This window comes from Cupressus sempervirens, chromosome 7, assembly GCF_028749045.1.
Source record: "Cupressus sempervirens isolate cs-2001-9-10 chromosome 7, ASM2874904v1, whole genome shotgun sequence".
Lineage (NCBI taxonomy): Eukaryota > Viridiplantae > Streptophyta > Pinopsida > Cupressales > Cupressaceae > Cupressus > Cupressus sempervirens.
In genome coordinates this window covers 52,171,652-52,193,924 of record NC_143124.1, presented here as the reverse complement: position 1 = coordinate 52,193,924, position 22,273 = coordinate 52,171,652, and positions in this window count along the sequence as shown.

Sequence of the window (22,273 nt, the reverse complement as noted above, 5' to 3'; positions counted from 1 at the left end):
AAAGATTTTTGGCGACTCTATTGGGGATCGAACTAAAGATTTAAGTGCCTAACTTTTGTTTCCTCAGTTTTATGATTATCTCGACATGCAGGAGATTGGCAGCTCTATGGAGAAAGAATACCCAACAGCCTTCATTATATATGAAGAAATCTTGAAAGATTGGATTCCAGCAAAGGATGGAGATACCTCTGAAATCTTCATCTTCATCCCACCATTCCAAAACAATCTTATCAGAGAGGTTACCGAAGAACTTGCAAAACAAGTGGGCTGGTTAAAATCTTTCTATGGTGCTATTCTCATCAAGAAGAAATCCCATGTGCAAGAATCAACAAGTGAAAATGAGAAAAGCAGTGATGAAGAGCTTGTAGATTCAAATGAGAAGGCATTGCTACATTCTTTCTTTAACCCAGAGGTAGAATCTCACATATCCATAGTACCACAGCAACAAGAAAGATTAGTGATAAAAAAAGATGACCTCGCTGTAAAAAATTCAGATTGTGGTAATGAGGTTGAACACCATGAAGATTTGATAAATGAAGAAGTGGATGAGATGCTTGGTGTGCATAGCAATGATGGTTTCCTTCCACAAAGTGAAGTTGAAAGTGATATGTCCTATTGTGAAAACAATGGTCAGCCTGTTAAAGAGCCTTGTCAATCTGAAGATGGGAGTGATGTTTGTGATAAGATAAAGATGCTTTTGGATGAAGACACTCCTGTTGAATTTCTTGTTGAGAAAAAGAGGTATGACATTGATTTCCAACCTAGTGGGGACTCAGTTGATGTGTTGAAGGATGTCCTTCACAATGAAGAAGAGGAAATTATAGATCAATTTCTGTCATCACTTCAATCAGATCATCTCTTCCATAACGACTCAAGTACTCATTTAAAGCTACCTGCACGTGAAACACTGATAAGTGAGTCTTCTTTTCTTTCATCTATTTATGGTTTTGCTGATTTGGATTGTGGAAGTAGTGCTGGAAAATGTGTTGGCACTTTGGGAAAGGAAAAAGATGGAATGTATTGCATGCCTGATGAAAACTTGCTTCCTAAAAGAGATGAAGAAATTACATTCTCCAAGATTGATCCTATGTTGCACGAGGTATTTCTATGCCTACAAGTTGACCATAAAACTAAAATTAATGTGCATGAATTAAATCTTGATGACAAGATTTTTAGATATTGTGCACCATCTCTTGGTAAAGTTTCAGCATTCAATTTTTTTCAGTTTGAAATTGACTCTGACCCTGTGGATATCGAAGATCAATTCTTGGGTAAAGAAGAGTGCTATAATGAGTTATGGTTGTTTGGAAAGGAATGTTGGATCAGCATATGCATGTGCACTTTCAGTTTGAAGTTTGGTACTAAAAGAGTCGTCAACAAACAATGGTTTGGAGCTATTCCATTAAGGTACGTCATGCTGATTCGAAAAGGCCCCTATTTTTCTTAGCCGGTAAATGGTTTCACATGATTCTTCTCTTTATTCCAGTTTCATGGTAGGTTCTTCTCCTACCTTTGTAAATATTGTAAATAGGTTTTTGTTGTGTGTAGCATGTAGTTTGAAATAATACGCAAGCCTCATGCTTGTTGGTAGTTTAGTTGTTGTTTGTTAGAGTTTTTGTTTGCTAGTTTTGCACTACTCCCCTCTGCCCTCTCTGCAAGCAGCTCCCAGTTTTCTCTTGTTGACTCTATTTGCCCAATGGATAAGGCACTGTTCTTTCCCAGAGATTGCTAGAGTTCTCTAATTTCGCATCAAAATCAGTCCTGTAGTTAGAGCCCCTGTTAGTACCCAAGGTGGTCTCAGTTTTTAAGCTTTCAGTTTCAGAGGTTGAACCTCTTTGAACCACTTCGAATTGAAGTTCGAAGTAGTTCAAAGTAGTTCGACAGTTCAAAATAGTTCAGTTCAAAAATGTATAATAGTTAGAAAAGTTTAGAATTCTGTCTCAATGCATTCACCAGGTTCGGTTTGTTAGTCTCATGACTTCAAGAAAGTGCAAGGATGCAGATTAAGATGAAGTTCAGATGCAGTGGTTCAAAGTGATTCAGTAGTTCAAGGTGGTTCAACATGCAAATTCAAGTCTAGGCTCAAAGTTGTCAAGTTCAATGATCCAGTACAGAAATTCAGAGGATCAATGATCTATTTTGAGAAGCTCCACTATAGTTAGTGCATGAAATGTCGACAAGGGAAATCGATAAAAATGAAGACTTTTAGTTATGATTGAACTCCACATGAAGGCCTTCAACAATTGCTCATGCTCTTGGTGAAGAGAGGACAAGGAAGGAATTAATATCATTTTTGAGCAAAAAAAATAAAAATAAATGACATTGATGATGATGTTTTGCTTATGATGGTTGAAGAGTTGGGAATTTTTATACCATATATTGGTGGGGTCGAGCATGCTCATGTTTGGCTGGCTCCTTTGGAAAATCTTTGTACAGTAGAGGAAACATATGTGAGAAACAAACCTGTTGAACTACTGTGCTGAATTAATTCTCAGATGAAGGAAGGTGATTTGATCGATTGGTTTATTCCATCTATGAAGAGGCTTACTACTGGTGAATGATTCATGGCACGTGTTTTTGCTTGATGATAAAGTAGAATTACGTATTATGGCTGCAAGAAAGGTGACAAAGTTTTGTAGAATTTTAGATCCTCGGCATGCTGTTAAGCACATCCTTCTCTGTGTGAACTCGATAGCCTATTCTTCTCAATGCATTGGCTTCTATAATCAATGGAAATGGTAGAAAACTATTTGATAGAATGTGCAATAGACCCTATGTCTGCAAGCATTAATAAAGACAAGTTTTTGTGCTCCCATGACAACAAGTCTGAAAAACCATGAAGAATACAACCTGCAAACATGAACTCTCTAATGGAAGAAAAATAGTCATATTTCAAAGGTCATAAATCCCAATTTGACTGTTGGATCTCGCTTAATTTTAGATATTTCTTGGAAAACCTAGTTCTATAAATCTTCACCAAAGAATTTTATCATATTTCATATGAATCAAAAGTTACATGTTCTTGACTGCACCACTATCAGATCAGAAATAACAGTCATAAATTGCAGATGACAGAAAATAGTCACATTTCGAGGGCCATATCTCTCAATCCGACCGTTGGATCATACTGAATTTAAGATATTTGTTGGAAAACCTACTTATCTAAATATTCTCCAAATAATTTTATGAGATTAAGTATGGATCAAGAGTTATGGGTTTATGTTCACGCCTCTATTGGCTCAGAAATTAACAATTACAGAATGCAGACAAGCAAATTGGGTCTCAGTGTAGGACTCATAACTTCCAATAAAACCATTTCATTTGGCTCAATTTCAAATATTTTTCTAAGAAGAAAGATACACATAATTTGACTAAATAATTTTTACAACTCATTCCTGGTTAATGAGTTACCACTGATTGAGTGGGACACTGTCAAAACTGTCAAAGGTAGTTATAAAATCATCACAGAACATCATCACCAGCAAGTGCCACCTGTCAGCATGAGTATGTCATAAGAGCCATGAATTTTCAAAGATATTAAATTGAATATTATATCCATCCTAAAGGAAATGTAATCCAAAGATGAAAAATCATTAATTGACACCTGTCAATTAATTATGTATACTTGTCCAGATTTGATTCAGCCATATACAGATACTAAAACTTTGGTTAATAATCTCTGAGAATTATGGGGAGATATTGAAAAACTTAAGGGACATTGAAATCATCCTGAAAAAGATTACTATTGATAAATATAAACTTTAAATAAATTTTATCAAGCAAAATCAATGGAGGGAAGATAAAAATATATTCTCGGAAATATGAAAAGAACCAATCAGCAAGAATCAGTTACAGGAAACTGAAAAGGCTATGCGAAAAGAAAGGTTAAATAAGCCCATGGCAGAGGAAACTGGGTTCCAATTTTTTTGAGTTTTGCTACGAGACTTTGAGCAGTAGTAGGATTGGGAAAACTGCGAATACAGTTAAAGAGGGTTCCAATTCTTCCTTCTTCCAGACTGTAGACTTTGGGCTCCAGGCAGGGAGGGGATTTTGTAAAATCAGTTTCATCTTCTTGAGGGATAGAGAGATACAGAGCATGAGCTTTTCTACCTCTTTTTCAGAACTTTGTAGCTGAGAGAGGGTTACACTCTTTTGATGTTTGATGTAATATGGTAGAAGAATTTCTGTTTGGTTTAAATGATGGTTGGATTATAATGTGTGAAAGAAGCTTTGTGATCTTTATAGTCGGGGAAGGTAGGCTGGAGGTGAAATGCATTTAACTTTGATTACAATGTGTTTTTCCTTCCACTGAATTCGAACTTTGAATCATTTTCAGTTTTCTCTGAAAATTATAGTCTGATGTCATTGTTCTTTTATTATGTCATCATTTCTTAATATCTTACAAGGCTCTGATTTTAATTATTTCAAGAAGATGAAAGACACAGCTTATCCTTGTTACATGATATAGTGTACAACAAATTAACTTTGTGTAATCTGTTGTATTCTATTTCCTTTCTTTTCAACCCTTAGTTTTGGCATCTATTATGTGTTTACAGATAGATGCTTGGTATCCTTTCGTGCTTTCTGGTAAAACCACACACATTTAATTCATTGTAAATCTTGCATGGGGAGCTGTACCCGATAAAAATTCAGAGGAAGGTTATCAATCCACGATAACCTATCCAACTGTTGGTGTTAGTTTGTCCTCTCAATTGGGTTTTTAGAGTCAAATTTTTGTGTATTTCTTTAAAGGACAACCTGTTCACTAACAACATTGAACAACCTGAAGGTTGTCCTTTGATAGATGTCAAGGATAGTATGCAAACTGAAGAATGCATTGTATGGCTTGAAGTAAGCACCTAGAATCTGGTATGCAAGGTAGACAAGAATTTGACAAAGCTTGGATATACCAAAGGTATGATGGATAGAAATCTCTATTGGAAAGAAATTGATGATGGATTGATGATTTTGGTAATATTTGTTGATGATATCATATTTGGAGGAAATGATGATGAAAGTGAAAAGTTCACAAAAGAAATGAAGAACATATTTGAAATGAGTATGATAGGAGAAATTAAATATTTTATAAGATTGTAGATTGTGCAAGATTAAGAAGGAATCATTTTTTCTCAAACTAAGTACTTGAAGGATTTATTAAAAGGGTTTGGTTTGGAAATATGTAAACCTATTGGAACACCTATGGTAACTCAACACAAGTTATCTACAAAGGATGAAACATCTACTATTGAGTAGAAGAAGTAAAAATCTATGATGGGAGGTTTGTAATATCTGACTCCCACAAGGCCAGCTATAGAAAATGAAGTTGGAATTGTTGCAAGTTTTCAAGCTAATCCCAAAGAAGCACATTATGCAACAGTTAAAAGGATATTTAGATACCTGAAAGGAAAGCCTGAGTTCGGATCATGGTATGATAGATCTAATGATTTCACTCTAAGTGCATATAGTGATGTTGATTGGGCAAGAAGTATGGATGACAAAAAGAGCACTAGTGTGTTGAAATTACAATAGGAAAGGTAAACTTCTAGGGGGGGTGGGTGGTGAATCAGTGCTTTAAAATTTGACCCATAAATATTCATCACACATCCATCTCATACATTCAATAAGTAAACTAAAATTCTATGTAAAGCATATAAATTTAAAGCATGTAAACAAGTAGGAATTCACACATAACACAAGATATAATTACCCAAAAACCCTCCAATGAGAAGTTAAAACTAGGGTGGGGATGATGCCCACAAATCTTCACTACTACAATAATATAGTGTATCCAATGAATGTTATAATATTTGATCATTAACCATGATCTACCTTATGAAAGGTTTGCTCTACTAAAGGCTTACAAAGACTGATAGGTCTTACCTTGTTAAAGGATTTCAACACCCTATTAGAAGTGTGCCTAGTTAAAGGACTTCAACTCACAATTAAGTAAGCACCTTGTTAGAGGATTTCAATACAACCCATTAGGAATACTTTGTTAAGAGATTTAACTAATTCACCTATTAGAATGTCTCAGCATTAATCTTTCAATTAGCACTCTAATGCTTGATGACATATTACCTCTATCCTATTGTGTACTTGATCCTTCTTCATCAGGTGACTCTGTGTTGTTCACTAATTCCTTCCTCTATTCTTCTTTAATTGATTCTACAATTTTGATTCAAATCATAATGCATTGGTCATCATGAATGTCCTAGTTTTTGCATGTAAAACTATCCTTAACCATTCATTCATTCCCTCTCTCACACATATGAAGTTTAGGGTTTGTCCTCCTTAGGAAGACCTAGGTCACTTAGGGTTAGGAATGAATCAATAGTTATGATTCATCCATACTATTTTTTTAAACCTTCCCTTTACTTGATTGGGTGCATACAATACATAGTCCATTCCAAATTGAGATTTGTCCTTATCACCAAAATATTTTAATTCAATCTTTAAGTGAGCTCAAAAATGGCTTACATAGTAGTTTGTACCAATACAAACAACTATGACAAAAATGTGTAGCTTGGCAGTTAAAATCCCTGGTGCTTAACACATACTATGACTTCAATGCTATCACTCGGCATCTAAATGACTTGACATTTACTAATTACTCAATTCTTGAATCACTTAACATACTTTGTATACTCAGAACTTGAGTGACTCGACACTCACTATTTACTCATCATGCTCTAATTTATATGTTGTGCTTGACATATGTTACTTGTTTAGCATGAACTAAGTAAATGACTTAAGTGTATAGACACTCACTTGTCAAAACCAATTTAAGATTAACAATCTCCCACTTTGACATGAGTGTCAAAAACACTTGAGAATACATTAATACTCTTATTCTTATGAGCATAACATGAACTCCTATTCAGCTTCTATACAAAATTTCAAAATATCAAAATTTTGCAACATGAATTATACCTCAAAATCTCATGACTCCCACTAAGTTTTTTGATCTATTCTATATTTTATTCTGTATCAAAATATTTCTCCTGTTGAGTAGATTTGTCTCAATTGATACTCTTTCACAGTGTTCTACTTGCTTTCTCTATTTTCTGCTTACTCTTACTCCCCATCTTCTTACTCTATTCTTTACTCCCTCTTTTTTATCCCCCTTATCTCTTACTCTCCCTTTTTGACACTGATGTCAACGGGTTATATACTAATAGTGTATTTGTCCAAAAAGGATTTATGGACCTCAAGAATCATTTTAAGATCTGTATCCCAATTATCACAAGCTACCTCCAAAGACTTAATTTAGATGGCTAGCTCAGTAGAAAGGTGTACTAAGACATCTAATGTAGAAAGATTAGGGTCTTTCTTCATAAGTGTTTCTACATAGCCTAGCTCCTTGTGTAAGATATCCATGTGATGAGTCAATGTAAACTGGATGCTAATCAATTTTTCCCTTATGTTGGCTTCATCTTCTTGTAGTGTTGCTAACTGACTTTGGATTTGCAAAAGGGTCTTGAAATTTTTCTCACATTGAGCTAGAGTCATGGGACATGACTGCATTTGACTTTCCAAGCTCAGGATGTGATTCCTTATCTCCTTTGTGAAGAGTGTAGGATTACACAGTTTGGTGTATAGAGAGAAAATGTTCTCAAATACCTTCTTCACACTTTCTACCTTAGTTTCCAATGAAACTTGTGTTAGTGCTATATCACTAGATAGCTTCTTATTTACTTTGTTTTGAAACTTCTTCTTAGACCATTATAATAATTTGACATTAGTATCGAGGTTTGTATCACTTACTCTTTCCACTATGCTGGTCAATTGTTGAATGATTGGCTTTGTTTAATCTAGAGTAGGCAGACTAAATGCATCTAAGAAGATGTATTTGATCTCAGTCAAAGCTTGTTTCTTCCTATGCTCCCTTTTGAGTAGTTCTTGATGTTTCCTTCTTGCTAGGGTCTCTTGAAGTATGCCCATTTGCTCAATTGTTATTGCTGCAAGATCAAACTTGGGCAATTTAATTTCTTCATCTAAGCTAATATCTCCATAACGAATTACCTCTTTTTCCTTAGATGAGCTAGGAATTGGCACTAAAAATTGCAATGGTGATGCATATGTGCTCAGCCTTTGAAGATTTTGACTAGAAGGAGTTCTAAATTCTGGTAAAGTTTCTAGCACTTGAATTGCTTCTAACTCCTTTGATTTTGGTGTCAAACTTATCTCTTCGGGCTTGTCCTTTTCTACCCTATTGATTTCAAGTGCACCTTGAGCTTGTGTTGGACATGTAGGTACATCTACCTAACCTGTTTGACTTGGTGTCCCATCATTGATTGGTGTATCCACCTTATCTTCTTTGACTGTCTCAACCTTTTCTTTTTCAAGTTCCTGAACATTTTGTCAGAATGTAGTGTTTTTCATGGGTGTACTAATAGTGTATCCTACTATCTCCTTCCTTTGATATAAAACTAAGGGTTGTAAAGGCTATACACATGTGAATTGAGTAGTGAATGTAGTTTTTTTCTTGTGTTTTCACTTTCTCCCCTACAGTCATAGATTCTAGCTTTTGAATTTCATCAACACTTATCAATATAGGGTTGCAACATAATTTGGAATGAAGTGTGGATTTGACAAGTATCTTTTTCAAATTATCCTCTATTAGGGGATTGATGTTCCAAGCAGTATGATTAGAAACATCCTTTTCTATGACAATTTCAGTACTTACACTTATTATATTTGGAGGACTGACACTCGATATTTGTGTGTCTTGTACACTTTGTGTTGGTTGCTACTCTTTCTCAACTGTTGCCTGATCATCAACATCCATTTTAGTTCCTCCCTCAACTATTCCTTCTTCATTGTCTCCTCTTCATCATCTTTGGTTGTGGCTAGTCCATCTATAATCTCCCAAATTTGTTCGGACTTTTTAACAACATCCTCTATGTTGTTTATGTAATATGTTGAATTCCCTATACTTAGGTACAAATCTTATAGCATCTTTATTTATGGCTTTAGAGATTTGTGCTAAGCTAAGTTCTAGCATAACTTCAACAAGGATTGTTTCCCTCATTTTCTTCTTTGTGTCTAAACAATATTGCCATTTCTTCTCAACTTTGTCATATAAACTCTTAGGTATGGAGTTGGCAATTTCTAGAGGAGCTTTCTTAAAAGAATCCATCATGGCATGTATTGCATCCTCTACTTGATTCTTCTCAATCTTTCCAAGGTTATCAAATTTAATGTGAGAGAAACCTAACAAATTAATAGTGTTTCTAATGTTCTCACATAAATTATCTAAGTTTGAGAAGGGACTATGATTCACCACATGAAATTGGTTGTTGTCATTATATTTAATCTTCTCCTAATTAGATTCAGCCTGAGCAACATACTTCAATCTTGGTCCTTTTCTATGTTCCACCTTGTTGAACTTTAGGCTTGGATATCTCTTTAGCCTTTTGTGTAGTGATTCTTGTGCTAACCCTTGTAGTAGGTGTTGTTGATTTGGGTTGACTTAGTTTTGCACCATTTTTTGGTTTTGTCACTGTAGGTGTCTTTGCCTTTCTTTTCCTTTTGTCAGTAGAAGAAAGTGCTTCCTTAGCTTCTTCTTCCTTGACACCTTTTGCAATTTGTGTCTCCTCTTCCTCTTGATCTTCTCCTTGGCCTTGTGATAGAGCTAGTGGTGCTTGAGCCTGTGTGTCTTCTTCTTCTTATTCTTCTTCTTCTTCTTCTTCTTCTTCTTCCTCCTCTTCCTCAGCTCCTTCACCAAATTTTTCTTTTATTTTCTTCATCAATTTTTTCTTCTTGATTACAAAGGAATTCTTTAACTCCATTGTGATTCTTGATTTCACCAATTCATAGTTACCATAAGTTTTAACTTCTTTTTCCAGTTCTTCTACAAGTAATGTTGTAATTGGTGCAAAGGCCTCATCAACATTTATCTCATAACCTAATGGCATTAGCCGTTTCACCCTAGGAATTGTTGCTTGAACATATGCGTGATCATCATAATGTTTCTCCACTAGTGAGATTAGTATCCTTAATCTCTTCTTCATAGATTGTTTGAAATCTTCAAAATAACTAGTCATTACTAACTCAAAGTTATTGCCTAGTTATTTAATGAATTCTCCTATCTATACTGCAATTGATCTATTTGTCTTCCGTGCAACCTTGTCAAAAGTAGGAAATGTATTTTTTACGTAGAAGAAAATACATACAAAAATAGATCCAAATTTGCATTGAGGACTCTTTATTTTCCTTATTGCTCCCAAGTTTTCAATCAATTACTACAACTACAATTCAGCAAGATCATAAGTATGATCTTTCTTCTCAATTTTGTAGCTTACATCCACTACAATGTAAGATACACTGTTTAATCTACTTGATTGATAAAACTTATGTGCAATTACCCTCATTGCAAAACCTATCAGGGGATCTGTGGTTATATCAATGGTTATACCCCTTTTGTTCCATATGGCTCTTGTGTTCTTTTTGAGACTACATTTGACTTACTTCTCATATTCTTTGGCCAATCTAGGGTTGGATACTATGTTACCCTATGAAAATTTTTCTTTTTGATTCTAACCAGCCAATTATCTAACCATACTAGGTTGTCATGAATTCTACTTAAGACAATCTTGATCCACTCAATTTTGAAAACATTTAGAAAATATAGGGTACAAGTTAACCCTTTCTTCTCAACAATGGTTTATTCTACCTTCAATGCTCCATTCTCACATATTCTTCCATATGCTTCTCTAATTTCCATGTCACCTATGCTTCCAATATTGTAATTATAACAATTCTTTACATCTTGTATCATTAAGACTCACGGTGGTATCATAGACAATGCACCAAAGGGTTCCTACTTGTATGTTATGTCTAGAATAGCCTTGAATTTAAGAATTTTTGTCCCTCTACACCTTTCACTTTTGAAGAACTAGACACCATCACATAAATCTAAGGTTTATGAAATTTGAAACTATATAACTCGGTATACGATGAATACCTTACAAATCCTGATAAAATGGTGTCGAATAACCATTTAAATCTCCTACAAATTCTCAGATGAAATTATTCAGGTCACCTTTAGCTCTTCATCTCCTTTCTTGATTTCAAATGATGTTAAATGAGCAGAAATCAATCAAATAGCCCTTAAAATACTATAATTAATGATAAGTGCTTACACAACTGAAAGCTTGACATCAACTGATTTTTGGCTCACTTGGCATCCACAAGTCTTTTCCATTCACTTGGAAATCGTTACGAGCTTGGCCTCAACTAACCAATTCCATTAGCTTGGCATCCACTAATATTTCACTTGGCAACCATAAGAAACTTTTCATGCTCGACAACAACATGAAAAAACTGACAAAACTTTAAAGAATTTCCTTGATTTATAATAACACTTTGCATCTTTATTCATGCGTATGTAATTTTTTAGAGTTAGATCCTTGGAATTGATGTATGGTATAACTTTTGAAATATCATTCCCACATACCTCTTGATTTCTTAGTTTAATGAGGTGTGATGACCTGACTCATTAGATGAAGTGGTCCCATCTACACTTGATGTTCTACATTCCTCCTTTCTCTTCATGTCTTGTTCATCTCATTTCTAACATTTTTAATATCTACCTTTCCTTTTCCTTTATTGAACTCATAACTTGGTGCTTTTGACCTTGTTAGACAATATCGGTTGATGTGACCAGTCCTCAAACAACTAAAACATGTGGTTTGACTCAACCACCTTTTGTAGTCACTCCAAAAATATGTTCTAATATAGTTCTTGGGAACTTTTCCATACTCTTGACAATAGTGACAACTATACCTTGTATTATAATTCTAGTTATAAGAGTTGTCATTCTTCTTTATGTTTGTTTTCTTTCTGGATGACTACATGGGTTTGGATCTACACTCAAAATCTTTGTGACCAAACTTCTGATAGTTATAACAATATCCTTCAAATATTTGAGTGTTCATGGTCTTGGTTTTGAATTTATGTGCCTAATGAATTTGTTTGTAACATTTATGGTAGTTACCCCATGCTCTTTTGCTTAGCATTTTGATTTACAATCTTTCTCCTACACACATTGGTAGTATGTCCTTTCTTACCACAATTATGACAAGTAGGTTTTGAGTTCTTACCTTTGTTACTTTTTTCTTTAGCACTTTTGTATGATTCTCCTTCTTTAGTACTTTTTTATCCCAGCCTAGATGTATCATTGTTAAATATAGGAGACCTCATCAATTATTCAAAGTACCTGATAGCTTCACTTGGTTTATTGAGACTTTTAGAAAACTCCTTTTCTCTTTTTAGCTCATTGCTCAACTATTCATTTTGCAACTTTAGTATTGTTATCTCAATGTCCTTGGCATTTAGTTCAATATTTGTAATCATTATTTGTCCCAAAGTTTCCAATTGCATGTTGGCAATCCTAGTTACCTCTGATAATTTCTACTCTAGTCTGCTGGTCAAAACTCTTTCGTCATCTTCAACCATGGCTTTGTCTTTAATAGCTTTCCTTTTTTCTTCAGTCACTTCACATAGTAATATGACTTGTGATTCTTGCTCTATCTTAAAAAATTTGATCTCTTTAACTAGGGTTCTATTCTTTTGCATTAGATCTGCAACTGCTACATCAAATTCATTAGAGTCTCCATTTGTAAATAGCTTACTAGTGCCCATCTCTTTGTATTGTGTCATTCTCCTCAATAGAAATTTCCTTCCTTCTCTTTAATGATTTATTTAGATCTTCTCTTGTTTTATTCAACTAATGTAGAATGAGATGTATTTCAATCTCCTAGTTCTGAATAATCTTTCCCAACATGTAGACTTCCATCTCCAAGATCTTTTCTCAAATCTACTATGCTTCAGTTTTAGAGAACAAGGCTCTAATACCAATTGTTGGAATTATAACTTTGACCACACATCCATCTCATACATTCAATAGGTAAATTGAAATACTATGTAAAGCATATACATTTAAAGCATGTAAACAAGTAGGCATTCACACATATATGACACAAGATAGGATTACCTAGAAACCTTCCAATGAGAAGGTAGAATTAGGGTGGAGATGACACTCACAAATCTTTACTACTACAGTAATAAAGTGTATCCAATGAAGGTTACAATGTTTGATCATGAACCATGATTTACCTTGTGAAAGGTCTACCCTATTAAAGGCTTACAAAGACTATTATGTCTTTACCTATTAAAGGATTTCAACACCCTATTAGAAGTGTGCATGGTTAAAGGACTTCAACTCACAATTAAGTAAGCACCTTGTTACAGGATTTCAATACAACCTGTTAGGACTACTCTATTAAGAGATTTAACTAATTCACCTATTAGAATGTCTCAACATTGATCCTATGATTATCACTTTGATCTTGATGGTAGATCACCTCTATCCTAATGTGTACTTGATCCTTCTTGATCAAATGACTCTTTTTTGTTGACTAATTCCCTCCTTTGTTCTTCTTTAATTGATTCTATAATTTTAATTCAGATCATAATGCCTTGATCACCATGAATGTCAGAGTTTGCACATGCAAAATTCTCCTTAATCATTCATTCATTCCCTCTCTCACACATATGAAGTTTAGGGTTTTTCCTCCTTAAGAAGACCTAGGTGACTTAGGGTTAGGTATGAATCAATGACTATGATTCATCCATATTGCCTCTTAAATTTTCTCTTTTCTTGATTGGGAGAATGCAATACATAGGGATTCCTAATTGAGATTCATCCTTATCATCAAAATATTGTAATTCAATCTTTAAGTTGGCTCAATTATTTTTTACATAGTAGTTTGTGCCAATACAAATAACTATAAAAAAACTATGTAGCTCAACACTTGAAATTCCTATGTTAGGCACATACTGTGACTTCAATGTTGTCACTCAACATCTGAATGACTTGGCATGTACTACTTACTTGGCTCCTAAATCACTTGGCATACACTGTTTGCTCAACACTTAAGTGACTCAGCACTCATTGTTTACTTGACATGCTCTAACTTATATGTTAGTTGTTTAAAATGAACTAAGTAAATGACTTAAGTGTATAGACACTCACTTGTCAAAACCAATCTAAGATTAATATAGTGGTGGAGCCTTCTTTCTTCGAGAAAGATTATTTTCTTGGCTAACAAAGAAACAAGATTGTACCTCACAAAGTACAAAAAAAGAAAAATATGTTATAGTAGTAAACAATTGTAATCAAGTTTTTTGGATGAAGTAGATGCCGAAGGATATAAGGATATAATTCAATGAACTTGTTGTGATACATTTTATCAACACATGCATAATAAATATATCTAAGAATCTAGTGTTGCATTCTAAGACCAAGAAAATTTCTATCAAGTATCAAATGTTGATAGAGAAAGTTGCAGAAAAAGAAATTAGATTGGAGTATGTGAGCACTAAAGAGCAGATTGCAGATATTTTCACTTAGCCTCTTCCCAAAGAGACTTTTGAGTATTTGCGAGGTATGCTAGGGGTTATGCCCATTCCTACATTAGAGTAGAGTATGCAAGAGTGCATTAGTCCAATGTAATAGTCCACCATTGTTTGTCTAGACTGAATGATGATACTTCTTGTATGGGGGAGTATCTATGATGGACAAAGTCATCTAGGATTCTTTTTGGATGTTTTTTTTAATAGTGTCTTTAGACACTTGAGCTAAGTAAGAATCAGTTGTTGCAAAGTTTTGATGGTTGCTAAAACCTTTGACATTGATGTCAATGAGGGAGAAGTTAGCATGAAAAATAGAAGTTAGCATGAAGAACAAGTACAACATGTTTAGAAGAATTATAGCATGAAATGATAGTTTGACAGAAAACACATTGAGGTATATCAATGAGGGAGAATGATTGATGGAGAGGATTTGAAAACAAAAATTAATAGTCTTTAACTATTGCTATTCTTGGAACTAGATGTTTTTCATCTATGTTGCCATCAATGCCAAAGGGGGAGAATGATGGAAACATGAATGCTTATGATATTCCTATGGGGGAGAATTGTAGATATGTTATCAAGATGATATGTTACATTCATGAATGAGTTTTTCATTAATGTCAACATAGTAGTCTTCTGTGGTATTTGATAAAAGAACAATAGAAAGATCAAGTTGGAATAGTGGAAAGATCAAGTTGGTACAAAAGGTTGGTAGACTATTCTCACTATCTAAGGTTATGAGAGATACCTCTTAGTATCTAGTATATGCAATTAACATAGGGTGAAGAAATGTTAAGTCTGGAAGAAGTTATGTAATTTTTAGTGATGATTGTTCTAAGATAGAGTTTACAGAGGCATGTTCTGGTAAACTTGTTATATCTTTTAGCAAAATTGTTATTCTAAGAATCAAGGCTAAGGATGTCAAGAAGAAATGTTGATGATGATATAGCTACAATTGTCATAATATTACCTGTATGAAAAGATATTCAAGTTGCAAGGTAGACAATTAATGTTATCACTAAGTGTAACGTGTTATTAATGTGGCCCTATAATAATTAATTGAGAAGGTGTAACAACTAAACCAGAGAATTTTTTTATGGATTCAGTATAAAGAAAGGATGTTTTCCTTTATCATAAGTGTGGACATGTGTCAAAGAGAAGTGATTTGTAAGAAACACAAAGTGTGGAATGCGAAATAGAGCATAAGTGAAGGAAACTTCATTGTTGACATTTTATTGAGTGATCTGGAGTTGGATACTTAGATCTAAGGTTTGTGACTTGGTCTACATCGTTTGACAGTGATTGGTTTGACTGAGAGAATAGAGGAAAGAGGAAGTTAATAGTAAATTATTTGTTTGGGTAATGAGCTCTTCTTGTAATTGAAATTGCATGTTTGGGCAGTGGGCTCTTCTTGCATACATTGTACTACAACTCCTAACAGGGTTGGCATAACTCCTAATAGGGTTGGAATCTTCTAACAGGGATTCAAAGTCTTCTAACAGGTACTCTATGTACTATATATTGTAATAGAATCCTAATAGGGTCCATCCTCTAACAAGAAATATTTATATTAGTATATCATCTTGTGGGCATCATTCCCACTGGGGTTTTCCCTCTGATCAAGGGTTTCCCTAGTTGACATATCTGGTTGTATTGTCTATGTGTATCTTGCTATGGTTGTTGTTAATTTGGCTAAATGGATAAGATTATTAAAGGTTAATAAATGTTTTGATTATTTGATAATTGATTCACCCCCTCCCCCTCTTAGTTATCTTGGTGGACTGTTGTTTCTAACAGTGTGTGGTGTCGTTAGAGGTACATCAGAGGCACAGGGTGGTTAGGGGTAGGAGGACATACATGTTGCAGCTATAGCTCCAATGTAGACATAAATTTAGTAAAGTATATGACATATTTGTTTCTTCTATTACATACATACTACATCTACAGCTTCTAAGGGTGGAGATGGAGAGATAGTTGTCGACCCTAGTCATCCTGAGTCATAGGTAAATTTAATGGTACGTATGTTATTATTTATTTAATTTATACACATTGTCATCATACATTTGTTCTTATATTGTACATAGGGTTCGAGATCATGGGTCAGCCGATCACATCGTGGAGCATGACATGATCATGTTTTATATTCATATATTTCATATACATGAGTTTGGCTCATATATTTTAGATGTTTGATATTGATTTATGATGATATCATTTAGATTTATAGCTATGAGATATTTTATGTTTACAACATTCTAATATTTGACATATTTCATATTTGTATGAGCTATCTGACAATTTGCATTTATAGTAGACATATATGCTATTTTCATGAGTTATGTGACCATTACATTTATAGTTGACATATTTGATATTTTCATGAGCTATGTGACCATTTACATTTAGAGTTTACATATATGATATTTTCATGAATTATGTGACCATGTTTATAGGTAGTCAATATATTTGATAATTACATTTATAGAATATCTTTTACATCAATATGGAAATAAATTTTGAAATCTCTATACATTATTTTTTAGATAATTGTTAATGTGTAAGAAATTTACATGCTCTATAAATTAATCAAAATGTGTCTTACATAATTTTCTAGGTGTGTTGTAACAATGTATAGAAAATGTAAATGTAAATATAAATAATTACATTATTTTTATTTAGACACTTAATAAACAAAAAAATGTATAAATATTGAAAAACACTTAAAGTAATGTAAACAAAAAAACAATTTGCATATATATAATTTTGAAATTTTTTTATGAATCATTAAACCTATCTATCAATCAAAAACTTGCTAATACATGTCATTAGGATCCTCTCTATCTTTAATAATATCCAACAACTTTTCATGTTCCTCATTATCTAACCTCCACTTTGGTTTGCTAATCCTCCTTTTAGCACAATATCGAATTGAATCTTTGAGGCTAAAACCAAGTGGCTATAATGCAAAACTTTTTGCCTAGGCATGTATTTGGCAAATCGAACACTACTACATGGTTAATTTTCTTTTGCTGATAATAGGTGCCTACAAAATAAGATTTTTACTTCATTGAGTATTCTTAATAATATAGAAAAGAATTTTTTTTTTTGTAATTAATCTCTCACTCTTTAATTACTTGTATAGATCTCATAAGGGGATAATCTATACCTTCTATAACAACTAAACCGATTGGATATGACTAATTATCATCATCTATACAAGGTCCAATCAACTTAATTTTTGCTTATGTGCATCAAAGTAAATAATAATCTATAGTTGTTGTTGGGAATTAACAAGTGGGAAATATACTTCTGAGAGGGGGGGAGGGGTGAATCAGAAGCATTAAACTTTAACCAATAAAACTCTAAAACTCTAAAACATTTCATGAATAAACATATTAAAATAGCATGTAAAGTAAATGCATCCACATAAACACTTGACACCAGATATGATTACCCAAAAACCCTCCAATGACAAGGTAAAATTGGGGTGGGGATGACACCCACAACTCTTCACTACCATAGCAATAAAGTTCACCTGTTAAGGTTACATATTTTGACCATTCTCATGATCTGCCCTATGAAAGGCTTTCTCTATTAAAAGCTTACAAGGATTGTTAGATCCTACCCTATTAAAGGATTTTAACACTCTATCAAAAGTGTACCTAGCTAAAGGATTTTACAAAACATTCACTTGGAATGTCACCCTATTAAAGGTTTTACACAATGGCTATTAAACTAATCTATCTCCATAGAATTTCATTTGGCTAATACAAAATTTGAGTGATCCCACAATAATGGGTTCCACTTTTTGACCAATTTTGACACTAAAATCAATATTTTTGTAACAAACGTCACGTTCAAATGACTATATCTCCAAAACTATAAATAATTTCAAGATGACATAAACTAGTGATTTTGAGTAATTTGTTCCTACTTTGTAACCATATCTTTTAATCTAAAAAAAAAAAATTATTTATTACAAATTTTTTTATCTCCTCCGAAAAGTGGTACATAACAAAATTCCATATTTTTAAAGAGTGACAATTTGTTTGCCACACATAAATTTTTTTCTACAAATGATAATGAAGTAATTATTTCGGTGTTAGATTTTTAACATCAATATCCAAAGGATGCATTTGGTTTGATTTATTTTGGTTGAATATTGTATAGTTTATGAAGTTTTGAAGTGGCATGAATCGTAATTCAGACATATGTTTTGTTTGACACAGATAATTTGAAGTCAATTTGAGAAAAGTGTCTCAATAAGCTAGTTCCTACATATTTTTCAAATTTTTTTTGACCTAATTTACTAATTTTCCTGAGGTGTCAAAGTCGGTTGATGTTCAATCGGTAATGAACCTATAATGAGTTAAACTCATATTTGAAAGTCTTAATGACTAAAATATGTATTACAATTATAGTCATCCGAAAGCTTGCTCCGAGCAGCACATTTTGACATTTTTTATTTTAAAGTAGGAGATCATTCTCCTACAATTATGGGAGTCAAAAGAGCAAAAAAAATAAAAATTTTCAAAAAGGGTTAAAATTTTCCAAATTTTACAAGTTCGCGCAAACGTTATGCCCCCTAAATTTTCACGGCCACTAAAAATTTTTAAGGGTATGTTCGGCTGAACATATCTATATTTAACGTGTTCATGCGAACAATCAAAAAACTTGAAAAAGTCCAATTTGTAAAGCTATTGGCGATTTGTAAAACTATTTGCCATCCGCCAGAAATGTGCTTTTCATATGTTCGTGTGAACATATGTAGCTAATATGTTCGTGTGAACGTATGAATTTACATGCTGGTATGTTTTCCTGAACATACACAATGTATATGTTCGCATGAACCTTTCATATACGTTGACGCGAATGTGTCAAACTAAATTCAAACATCCTAAGTCACGATTTGGAAAACTTTTTGAACTTTCTTCGTTCCACTAAAGTGGAACCCATTAGTGTGGGTTCACCCAATTGTTAGAAAGTAAAGTAGAATGTTTGACCTGATTACTTGCAATATACTAATTCTTATTTTAGATCCTTGTTCTATCCAATCTGATCCTCATTCATCTGGTATGAAACTGTTATGACCTTGATTCTCTGTTCTGCTAACTGATACTACAATGTTGTCCTTCTTCTAAGTCAATTCACCCCTTTCACTTCCTTCAAACCTCACTACTATTCTCTCCTTGCATGCATTCTCTTCTTGCACACTCTCTCATACATTACTGAATTATGGTGTTTCAACTTCCTTAAAAAGGTTCCATGACTTAGGGTTAGGTTTGAATCTATTATTGAGATTCATTCATCTTTCCCACTCAAATCTTTATATTTTTCTAATTGGTTGCATGTTGATTGCATAGGGAATCAAATAGATTCGATCTTATCTTTTAATCCTTCGAGATTTATCCATATGTTAGCTCAAAAATGCTTTATATCTTAGTTTGTGAAGGCACAAACTCTTATGTTGATTTTGTTTTACTCTTGACACATACTAAATTTTGTCTTGCTCAGCACTTAAGCTTTGCTTGACATCTATTAGTCACTCAGCATCTGAAACTTGCTTGGCATTTGAATGACTTGACACTTGTTGAATTTCTAGCTTGGCACGTATTGTGACTCAGCATCTATATTATACTTAACATCAACTTAGATTTCTTAAGTGTGTTGACACTCAATTATCAAAACCAATTTGAGATCAACAATCTCTCCCTTTGACATGAGTGTCAAAAACACTTAACAATGCATAATGAAACTAATCTCCTCGACTATAATATGCATCCTATTCAGCATATATAGAAAACTTCAAAATTATTCAAAATTTTGTCAAGGACTATATACCTTAAAATTTTTGCATCTTCCCCCTGAGTTGATGTGACATATCCTTGTAACCAAAATATTTCTGAATAGATTGATGTGCCTCAGTTGATACTCCTTGTGAATGTTGATACTCTTTATTTGATGTGTCCTTGTTATGCTCTATTTTGCTCCTTCTTTATTTATTTTATTAGTCTCTATTTATTTTATTACTCCCCCTTTTTGTTTTTGCTACCCATTTCACATGTTTTCCTTGCAGTTTAAGTGTCCTTCTGGCTTTTTAATTTCTCCTAATGTGCCTTGAGTTTCTCCTTTTAATTCAAAAATATCTCCCCCTTTTTGACACTTATGTCAAAGGGTCTTAGACATTGATTGAATACTTGGCCAAGAAGTTCTTGTTTACTTCCATTGCAATTCTCAGAGTAGCATCCCAGTTTTGTATTGCAAATTCTAGGGATTCATTTTGAATGGTTGTCTCTGCTACAAGGTGAACTAAGCCACCTAATGTGGAAATATTGGGATCTTTCTTTAGCACATTCTTTGCATAGGCTAGTTCCTTCTACAAAATTCCATGTGAGGGGTGAAGGAGGTTTGTATCTGTACCAATTTGGCTCTTGTGTTAGCCTCTCCTACTGTTAATACAGCTAATTCCTTTTGAGTGTGAAGCATCGTATTAAAGTGCTTCTCACTTTGAGTTGGATCCTTGGGTAGTTGCATACTTGATATTTTCAAGTTCCTTTCCAAGCCCATAATTCTTTGGCTAGTCTCTTATGCGACGATAGAAGGATCACACAATTTTGAGTATAATGAGAATATGTTCTAAAGTACTTGCTTCACCTTTTCAATCTTCTTAGCCAGTTCTACTTGAGATAGTGCTATCTCACTAGATATTCTTTCATTTACCTTTGTTTGAAACTTCTTTACTAACCATCCCATCAGCTTGCATTTGTATCATGGTCTTCACTTTGCACCTAGTCCACTATGTTTAAAAGTTGCTCCATTATGGGCTTCGTTTCATTAGGTGTTTGCAAGATAAATGCATCTATAAGATGTCCTTTATTTCAATCAATGATTGCCTCTGTTTATACTCACTCCTAAGTATCTTCTACTTTTTCTTCCTCTCTAGTGCCTCTTGCACTTCATTTATTTGATCAATGCTCATAGTTTCTTAATCATACTTGGGAATGACTCTATCTTCATCTAGTGTAGGGTCTCCATAGTGAAGTACTCTTACAACCTTTGTAGAGATCAAGTATGGTGGTGATATTTGAAGTGGTACTACTTCAGTGCTTAGATTTTTTTGCATTTTTGTTGGAGTCCCAGAAGTTGGAAGATTAACCAAAGTTTGAATAGTTGCTTGCTCCTTTTCCTTTGGGGTCTCCATTTCCTCCTCTGATCTTCCTTGATCAATGATTATCATCTAAGGTGGTGCGCCTTGTGCTTGTGTAGTAGGAATAGAGGTATCCATCTATCATATTTGATCCTTTGTTGGCTCCTTGGCAGTTGTAGTGACTATGACTGGGGAGTCAACCTTAGCTAATGTATCTTGTATAGCTTTCTCTATAGGTTATCCACTTGTAGCTGTAGGGATGACTGAAGATGTTCCTTGTGTTGCCATCTTATCCCTAGTTAAGTTAGCTACTGCCTTGGCAATTCATCTACATTGACCAACACTGGATTGTTACATAATTGAGCTTGTAGAGCTATTTGGTCAAGGATCTTCTTGAGATCCTCTACACTTAATGGCTTTATGTTTTGACCAAAATGGTCAAGAACATCCTTTACTTTTATGGTTTCTACAAGTGTAGAAGTTTCATGTGGAGGACTTGGAGGTGGCAATTGTGTGTCTTGCACACTCTGTTCTGTTTGCTGCTCTTCAACAGCTTCCATATCATCCTTTTGTATTTTCATCTCCACTGTATCATCTTCCTCTTCTTTTTCTCCTTCACCTTCCTTTTCATTTTCATCCTCTTCTGTATTATTTCTCTCTTCAAAGGGATCTTCTTCTCCTTCTTTGATAGTTGTGAGGCCATACATT